The sequence below is a fragment of the Parasteatoda tepidariorum genome, chromosome 12 (genome assembly GCF_982258835.1).
Source record: "Parasteatoda tepidariorum strain Cologne lab strain chromosome 12, Ptep-v5.0, whole genome shotgun sequence".
Lineage (NCBI taxonomy): Eukaryota > Metazoa > Arthropoda > Arachnida > Araneae > Theridiidae > Parasteatoda > Parasteatoda tepidariorum.
Genome location: NC_141766.1, coordinates 37,608,647 through 37,618,928, shown reverse-complemented (window position 1 = coordinate 37,618,928; position 10,282 = coordinate 37,608,647).

Below are 10,282 nucleotides of genomic sequence, written 5' to 3'. Positions count from 1 at the left end.
GTGATTAGCTAAATAAAAGTAGAATCTGTTTTAAAAAAATCGATTCAAAACTCCTTTATTATATTATCCGACATTTTGGTATTAATATTTTTCAGAATTTGATTAATGAAAATTAGTATGCCATACCTGCCAACTTTTAATCCCTTCCATTATTATTTTTCCCAGTGGTATTAAAATGGAATTAAAACTTCAATTTTAAGCGAACAAATACGTTGTATTTGAGAAAATTTAAGTTGAAGACCATGACAGTAACGCATATTAATATATGCGCTTAATTTTTGTAAGAATAGTGGTGATCAATATCATTTAAAAATTAAGATTATAAAAGAAAAAATAGTATATAATTACTACCACTTTAAATATGAAAATAAAATCTTCCGGAAAATCCGGAAGAGTTGGCAGGTATGGTATGCTATTTCCTAGTCCTAGTCCTAGTCCTAGTGTTTTGATTTTATTGGGCACCTGGGCCGCGAAGCGGCCCCTATCCCATTCATCTGGAATTTTATAACAGTTTTGGTTGAGCAATGATGTGAGCAGGCAATGGAGTTGCTTTTATGAATGTTTCAAGCTCTTTGCTTGAATAACTAAAAAGGAATCAAAAATAAATTGAGCAGCTTGCTCTAAACTGTGTTTGTTTGATTTTAGAGTTGTTCAGAATTGTATCAGCATGAGTAAACGTTATTTTCAGAAAAGTTGATGAAATTATTTGTTTTGATAGTTATGATATGGTATGCTATTTCAGAGATGCCAACTTGCTCCGGACAGCAGATATATATTTTAAAGTGATAGTTTAACAATTGTGATTCTTGGTTTAATAAATTCAATTTAATAGATTTTTATCCACCACTATTTCTAAGTAATTCATAGGCTTATGTAATTCACCTCCTTTTAGTAATTAAATTATGAACATCAAATTTATGGGTCATGTCACAATCGTCCGATTGTAGGGTTCATTTGAGGAGATCCTCACTGAAAAATTGCTAGTAGTAAAGATCTGCCTGACCCGTGGTATTCAAAGGTGATGCTCTACTTATGTCCTCTTCTCCCTTGTGATGCCGGTTATGTGGAATTGATGCTGATTCCATACCTGCCAACTTTTAATACCCTCAATTATGATTTTTCCCAGTGGTATTAAACCGGAATTAAAATTTCAATTTTAAGCAACGAATTACGTTGTAATTGAAAAAACTTGAGCTAAATTAGGTGAAAGTAACGCATAATAATATATATGCGTAAGTTTTTTAAAAATAGTGGTGATCAAAATCATTTAAAAATTAAATTTATGAAGGAAAAAATAGCATATATTTACTACCACTTTAAATGTAAAAATAAAATTTTACGCCAAATGCGTAAAAGTTGGCAGGTATGTGATTATCCTGAACTTTACAAGGTGAGTGATACTGATTTTGATCTCGTCAGATTCTGGAGTCGGGAGAGATAATACTGTCAACTAGCCATTTTGATGTCTGGATTTTGAGCCCGCCATTTTGTTTTTTCAAGTCATGCCGTATCATAAAACAGCTCGTGGTGGAAAGGTCTCATTCTCTGCTCGTAATTCACCGTCGCATTGCAAAGAATCCACGTCATTAGAAGAAATCATTGCTATCTGTGGGATATCAAAAAAATACTTTCCACCAGTTGAACATGAACATATTGACGATCTCGTAGAGTTTTACACTCAGTTTGATACAGAGGAGCTGATTCGTTTAGATAAATTATTTAGCAAACTGCTCATTCAAATAAGATCAAGTTACCCTGGAGACTACGAATACTCATACTTCCTAAAACTGACAAATGCAGCTTATCACGTCAGATGGAAGAGGAAAATTCAAGCAGAAGAAAACAAGGAGATGAATAAAAAATCCATTCAAGTCGAATCAATAATGGCTGAAACTAATCCAAGCACTGGCGAAATAAACATGGAAAATAAAGATGAAAACCTGAATACAACACCAAATACAGAAACTGACACGGACATCAATATTAACAATAATACAGAACCACCAGCAAAGAGAAGAAAAAAAGAAGAAGAAAAAGCAAAATGCAGTCAAAACAATTATGGATAACTCTACACTCATGTCTACAAACAGCTGTCCTTCTTCTAGCCAACATAACTCAACACATGACGTCACTATCTTGCCGACAACAAAACCTAAGGAGGATACCGACAAAGTACGGGATCCGCCCAACAAACCTGAAATAACACCGCAAGCTAGATTTATAAAGGTTCTGGTCCATGGCCTGCCTGTGAACTTTGATACAGATGCCATCAATACAGAATTACAGAAAAACAACGTTGAAACCTTTAAAATAGTGCAGTTTAAGAAGAGAATGGGAGAGGCATATCGGCTCCTTCCACTCTTTCTCATAATCCTAACATCAACGGCGAATCACCAAAGAATATTCGAAGTCAACAACATACAGCAGATTCCAATCAAAATTGAAAGATTTCGAGGAGGTCGAGGACCTACACAATGTTACAACTGCCAAAATTATGGACATACGCAAAGCCACTGCAATGCGCCTGCAAGGTGTGTAAAATGCGCTGAAAATCACAGGTCTCATGAATGCAACAAAGACAGAACAACACCTCCAAAATGCTGTAATTGTTACAAAAACCACACAGCCAACTATACTGGATGCGAGACCCGCCCCAGCAGAAGGAGCCCTCGAGCAACATCAAATTCAACGCCTAAACTTGCTCACCGATTAGTGTCATTAATCAAAGAATTACAGGAATTGCTCAAAAATGAAGAAGTGCTACGTCTTCTGCGGGATATCATCGGGGAAACATCTCAATCACAGTGAGTTCTATTTTTATTTCCAAGACTCTCAAGTTAATTCACTGAACTTTTCACAGTAGACTTTTAATTATGTTAAATTAAATTACATCAAATTTTATTTTCTGAAAATATAGCCAATTAATGCATATGTATTTATCAACTTATGCACGTTAAATTCTTTTGCAAATTCTATTGTATTTAAGGAACAATATTTCTCTAATAAAATATATTTACTGCATTTTCTCCAAATATGTTATTTTATCATGAATCAAGGTATAATTTATCTATATTCATCAATTATGTTCTTCATTTTTCAAAAATCAATTATTGTACATATCAAATCATGTTATATCTTTATTTTAAATTAAAGTCTACAATCAATATTTCTAATGTTATGTAAAAACGTCAATTTGTCATATTGAATTTTTCATTGTTTTATTATTTCACAAGCGAACGGCTTGATTTTTTTTATGGCTACCACAATGTATTCGAATGAACTTCAATGTATGTCATAATTAAATATGTGCTAGTTAAAATATAGAAATTTAATTAGTGAAATATGTATCAATTTATGTTAATATTTATTTATGTCAACTTACGTATATATATGTCAAATTATGTTTATATTTATATATGTCAACTTAGATTGATTCGATGAATCAGATATTCAAATGTTATATTTACTCAAGCAAAGTGCTTGTTTTTCTATTAGCTACCACATCGACTGCTAAATTCAAAATATTATTACTATAAATTTTCTGTAAATTTCTAGATGTATGGGATAGGGGCCGCTAAGAGGCCCAGGTGGCCAATTTTTGTAAATAAAAGTAAAGTAAAGTAATTAAATTATGCTATGTCTCTTAACCTCTTGGGGACGGATGATTCAGAAAAGCATTGGTACAAAATCAGAATCAAGTTGTATTTAAATAAAAAACGGTAAATTAAATGTAGTCGTTGCCAATTTGACAGACTTACTTTGCTTTTACTTTAATTATTGTTAGTTTAATCATATATATAATCAATGTTAATTCAAAGTATAACTAAATAGTTTTATTTTGAACAAAGTAATGGTGAATTAAATAAATCAAATAATTATAACTCCGCCCACAAATAAACTGCTAAAGAAATACTTTGATTACCAGTTTTATGTTTTTACCCTGATTGATGCGGTTTTATGCTGTCACGTATTTGTGACAGTCGGCGCGAAAGGGTTAAAAAACGAGCAAATATAGTCAAATATTTGCAAAATTTACTTTGTAGTTATTTACCGCTTTTTTTAATTATTATGGCTTGTCCGGAGCAGTTGGCATCTCTGCTATTTGTAACTGTGAATGCTACAAGTAATCTGTTAATTTATTTAGATATATTAATTTCGATTATTATATTTTGAGAGTTCTTTATAGTTAAAAAAAGTAAGTACTACTTCCATTCTTTATGAGGCATTAAAATATACTATAATGTTATAATTTCGTAGTATTTTCATGAAATTTATTTTCATTCAAATTGTTGCTTTTTTTATTTTACATATTTAAAAATGACGTAGATGAGATGAGACTACTGTGCAAATAGGCAAGCGTACAGAAATGGAATATTTCTGTTATTTAACACTGAAAATATCTCTGTAAATTTTGTTAGATTTTCAAGATTATGTTAGACGTCCATACTTAGCTTCAAGAGAAAATACTAAATAGTTCTATAACAAATGAATAAATAAGGTTTCTAAAATGAAAATAAGTATTTTCTTAACTCTTTCGCGCCGACTGTCACAAATACGTGCCAGCATAAAACCTTATCATCAGGGTAAAAAGATAAAACTGATAACCAAAGTAGTTCTTTAGCAGTTTATTTGTGGGCGGGGTTATAATTGTTTAATTTATTTAATTCATCATTACTTTAGTTCAGAATAAAACTATTTAGTTTTACTTTGAACTAACATTGATTATATATATGATTAAACTAACAATAATTAAAGTAAAAGCAAAGTAAGTCTGTTTCTATGAGAATATATTTCCATGAGAATACATTTATATCATCTATGTTAATTATATCTGCTAACACATTTTGACATAGAAGGAAAGAATTAAATGGCGGTTGGTGGCAATCAGCGTACACAAAAATGCATGTAAATTTGTACAACAACCAGATTTCAGGTGACGGACCTCCTAGCTGTCACTGGCATGCACTAGATTTTAGTTCAAATGATGCTCGGACAATTACCCGCGTTAGTTACGTAAAAGCTGGACATCTCTTTTCTATATTCTCTTTATATAACTTGAAAACTACAATTTAATTAATTTTCTCAGCACGAGTTTTTGAAATGCATGCGATTCAATGCTAAGTGTCTTCATTTCTATGCTACTTTAGAAGTGGTTGGTAGAAAGCGATTATACATTTCATTTAATGGTGTAATACGTTAATATCATATGATTTTGTCTTAAATATTATTTTCTTGGGAAACGATAAGTGTATATCAATAAATGTAAACATAAATGTTCTTTATAAACTTGCACATTCAGGCAACAATAATAAACGGAAAATATCGCTTTGAAAACAACCTGTAGCTTCTAGAACAAAACTAATTTCAGATTTGAAATCCCCACACACGAATTTAGTGCAAGTACTTAGAAGATTAAGTACTTGCATACATAATACAAAAAAATTGGTCCCCATTGCACTATAGCACTATAAAGCGTTTACTTAATTTTTTTACTAAAAATAAACTCATTGGAAATAAAATGAAATCAAGTTCTTATTTCAAAGAGATAATGCGGTAACTCAATCATTTTATTCTTTTTTTTCTTAAATGGCGGGCACTAGAGGTTTGTCCCGTTGGCCACAGAAATGCCAGAACCGCTACTCTCTTCTCGTTACCCAGTGGGCACCTGTGGCAAAGTCACGGCGGTGGAGCAGCGTCGCCCACGTCACCCAACCACAAACCCGTTTATAGGGCGGGGCACATTTACACAATGGAGAAAGGACATAGAACACAGAGAGAGAAAGAAAGATCTATGCCCTGAGCAGGATTCGAACCCGAGGCCAAAGGCTCCGCAGTCAGACACGCTAACCACTCGGCCATCTGGTCAGCATTATTTTATTCTTAGTATTTACTTTTACAAACTAGGATGTTTGTGTCAACTATAGTATATTAATATCCTTTTTGATAGATCTAAAATCGTTAGATTGCGATTTTCTAAAATGGGGTAGCCAACAGTAGAAAATATCCTCTTCGTTTACATGCAACTGTTCTACCTCTGTTATAATGGCAGTTTTCTGGTTACTGCACTCTGAGAAATAAAACTCTTACCTTTGACGATTGAGCAATTCATGAGCTGTATTTCGTTAATTTTGTCAATCATTTCGACTCAAAGTCCCATGATTTGTGATGAAAAGCGAACTCTCAAATATATGACGAAAATGTTTCCTCGTCTGGAACGCTAATCGTAGTGTATTGTGGGAGATTGTTAACGAGAATGATGAAACTACAATGAAGATAAGACGATCGAATATGTTGTTGTTGTTTCTAATGCTACTTGCCACAAGGACAAGCTGCTTGGTGAAATCGAGAAAATTTAAGGTAGAGTGTGCGTTTCTTGATTTTCTGTGGTGTCATCTATGGCCAAGAATTCAACTTCTGCCACACCATACGTCACACCCGTTTATAGGGCGGACCCATTCACACATCCATTCATTCATCCACAGATCGTAATTTTGACCTGAATCAAAGAGCGATCAATCTCCAATCCAGTACCCCCAAAGGTATTAATTTGTTATGAGAACATGGAGGACTTTAGCGACTCGACAGATTTAACGTGCATCAGTCACTTTACTACACGAGGAGTCTTCGGCCGGCTGGATTCGAGCCTACGAACTCTCGGGCATGAACCCAGCGCCCTACCGACCAGGCTATCCCGGCCCTACGATCTAATATAAAATAACAAAATAGCCGATCGAGCTGTATGGTGGTCAAACAGCTGGCGTAGTACAAGGCAAATCCCCAGTCCGAATTCAGCGTCGGGTATGGGTGCAATTTATCTGTCATTCTATTATTGGGGGAGGGGGTGTCGAACCACTTATATGGCCCCCACGATAAAGTGATTATTAAAAAAATTAGTGAATTAGGTACTTCAAAATTTTTTCTTTTCTTTTTTTTTTGTTTCTTTTTAAAAAAAATTAGAATGACGGAAACTTCTGTAATTTTGAAAAAGCTCATTTCTCGTTGAAGGGATGATAGTTATTTCGTCACTTTGGCCAAGTTTCTGTTCGGAGCATGTACTAGGAAAGGGTTTCGTCAAAATTGAAGAAAGTTTCGCTACATCCGAGCATCCATTTTTTTACTGTTTGCAGGGCTGTCACGGGCAACTCACCATGCAAAGGGTGCTGACTAATAATATTCAAGACTTTTCAGAAAAAAATTAAAATTAGCAACTTCTTATAGCATATTTTTTCAGTTTACTATAGAATGTGGATGCAAAGAATGTTTGTGATTTGAATACGAATATTTGGAAATGCAAGTCTTAGAGGTAGTTATGATTGAATAATTAAAACGATAATAAATAAATAAAAGTTAATTGAGTTTCTACCCATTTTTACACTTACTGTCGCTTGTGGCATCACTGTTACTGCAAATTTTTGATTTACGCTTCCTCGGCAAGGGGGTTAAAGCTTTCATGAGTGGTAGGCTTGAAACTATACTACTTATTTTTGATAATAATATAAACCACAAAAATGAAAGTGCTTATTTTAGTCTTGCTCTGATATATTCTGGTTGATTCCATTATTTTCCTACATTCATTTTCCTATGTTTGTTTATTCAGAAGATACTCAGTGAAAGAGGAAAGTGACTTCATATGAGTATTATTTGGGTGGAAGAACCAGGTAAGTGGCTTGGCAAAAATCTATAAAAAAAGGACCCTCGAAAACATCTCGTTAGGTTTCTAAACATAGGTCGCGGGGAGTTTGAAATTACTCTGATGAAAATGGAAAATTTAAAATAGCTATTTTCGTACATAAAGGAAGAATGTAAAAGGATTTAATTTTTATCCACGCAAAATTCGATTTAACCAACATAAAGAGGAATTAAATATCTTCTTTCTGACTTTTAACTTTTTCAATATGTGCAAGTCATATATGCATTCTCAGGGTGTCAATAATCAGGGTAAAAAAGATAAAACTGGTAGCCAAATGTATTTTTATAGCAGTTTATTTGAGACCGGGGTAGCAATAGTTTGCTTTATTTAATTTACCATTACTTAGTTCGAATGAAAAATTTTGTAGTTAACACTTTTAACACACTAGGATTGGATGTGTTAGATTTAAAGTGACAGCAAAAATAAGTTTGTCAAATTAGTTATGCCCAGACTTAAGTTACCATTTTGTATTTTTTGCTATCCTGATTCGGATTTCGTACAAATACATTTATGACTTGAACTTCCCAAGAAGATTAATGGGTTAAATAAGGAAATAAGAATTAACGAGTAAATTTCACTACCAGTAAACAGAGTGTCCTGGCTATTAACGAAATTTTGCAATTGTTGCACCTGCTATCATGAATTTACAACCTTGATTCAGATACGAAATAAATGTATGTTTTAGAGGTATTTAAAAGAATCTGTGACTAAAACTTTGTGGTATTAAAAGTATTGTGTCAAAGCTTTATTTATAAATTTTCGTCGTGCAGCTTTTACGCTTTTTTTTATAGAATTCGTTCGTTCGTTCACTGTAGTGGAACTGGGCGTCTGAGGCCTTACGGCCCTTTTCCCATTCATCCTGAAATAAACTAAGAAACATACATGACAAAATTAAAGCTTGGGGAGAAAATGGAGTTCTTGAGAAAAGAAAAGATGCACTTTGCCATTATTAGGCAATAACGAAATTACAAGTAATAAAAATGTACATGAAAAAAGGTAAAATTAAAGTACAATGGGAAAATAAACACTAATATAATTACAGTATTTACAGTTTGGAAATACATACAAAAGGGGGTTTTCATAGAATTTTCTGCTAGTAGTAGCTTTTAAATCTGATTTTTATGACTCGCCCGTCCTAAAAAATTTAATGCCGATGGTCTACAAATCACTCTATAGAATAGCTATATTTATATAAGAACGTGTTTCCTATTCCTATTTACTGCAATTATCTGAGTCCTTGCCAATTGAGGGACTCCAGCCAACACCTCCTACAACTTAAAGCCTCCACACGGTTTTTTTAAGGTAGTCCGATCAGACCACTATGAAGTTAAACCAGTTTACGAAAGAGCCATTTAATAGAAAATATATTAAAAATGAGAAAGTTGTAGCAAATATATGTTTAAAAATTTGTTTAATTTATGAATATGATTGGTTTGTCTTATTTACTTGTCAACCACTACAGATTCAATCATCAAATATATGTGATAAATTTCACTCAATTACTTTTAAAATAGAATTTGGGTTCATGTGCACAACTGGCTCACTTTTCAAACATTCTGCTCAGACAACTTATAAAATACCGTGTGGAGGATTTCTGATGTAGGAGGTGATGGTAATACCATACCTGCCAACTTTTAAATCCTTCCATTATCATTTTTCCCAGTGATATTAAAATGGAATTGAAACTTCAATTTTAAGCAAACAAATACGTTGTATTTGAGAAAACTTAAGTTGACTACCATGATAGTAACGCATCTTAATATATCTGCTTAATTTTTGTAAGAATAGTGGTGATCAATATCATTTAAAAATTAAGATTATAAAAGAAAAAATAGTATATAATTACTACCACTTTGAATATGAAAATAAAATCTTCCGGAAAATCCGGAAGAGTTGGCAGGTATGTAATACCAGGTAATTAAGATTCGAAGGCTTATTGAAGCTTAGTTTAAAAAACATATCCATGTTCCGTTGAAAGACAGTTTATCTTGAAAAGAAATTAAGAAAGAAACTGGGAGCACATTATAAATTTTTACCTCAGTTAAACAAAAAGAAAAGACTTTTTGATAAAGGAAATTAATAATATCCAGTTGATTTTAAAATAAATATATTATAACTATTTTTATAATAGCATTTTTCTCATCGTAAAAGAAAAACTATCCTTCCAAAAAATCAAGTTATTCTCTTTAACGAAACTATACCCATAGTCAAAACAGCAAAATATCTTGGTCTGGTCATAAACAGCCAATTTCATTGGAAAGATCACGTCAAAACAGTTATCAACAAAGCACAAGCAGCCTGTCACAGATTACAAATCCTTCTTCAGAACCCCAAAATGGAACTCAGACTTAAACGTTTACTCTTCATCTTGATGATCCGTCCTATCCTAACTTATGCATCTCCAGCTTGGTGCAATATCTCCACATCACTCCTTAAAAAACTCAAAATATGCCAGAATAAAATCCTCCGGAAAATAACAAAAGCAAGATGGTTTATCCCCAATAAAAACATACATCGCGACCTCAACATAGATTTTTTAAATCATCATATTGCAAAGATAAATTTCAGATTTTTCGAAAAGACCATAAATTG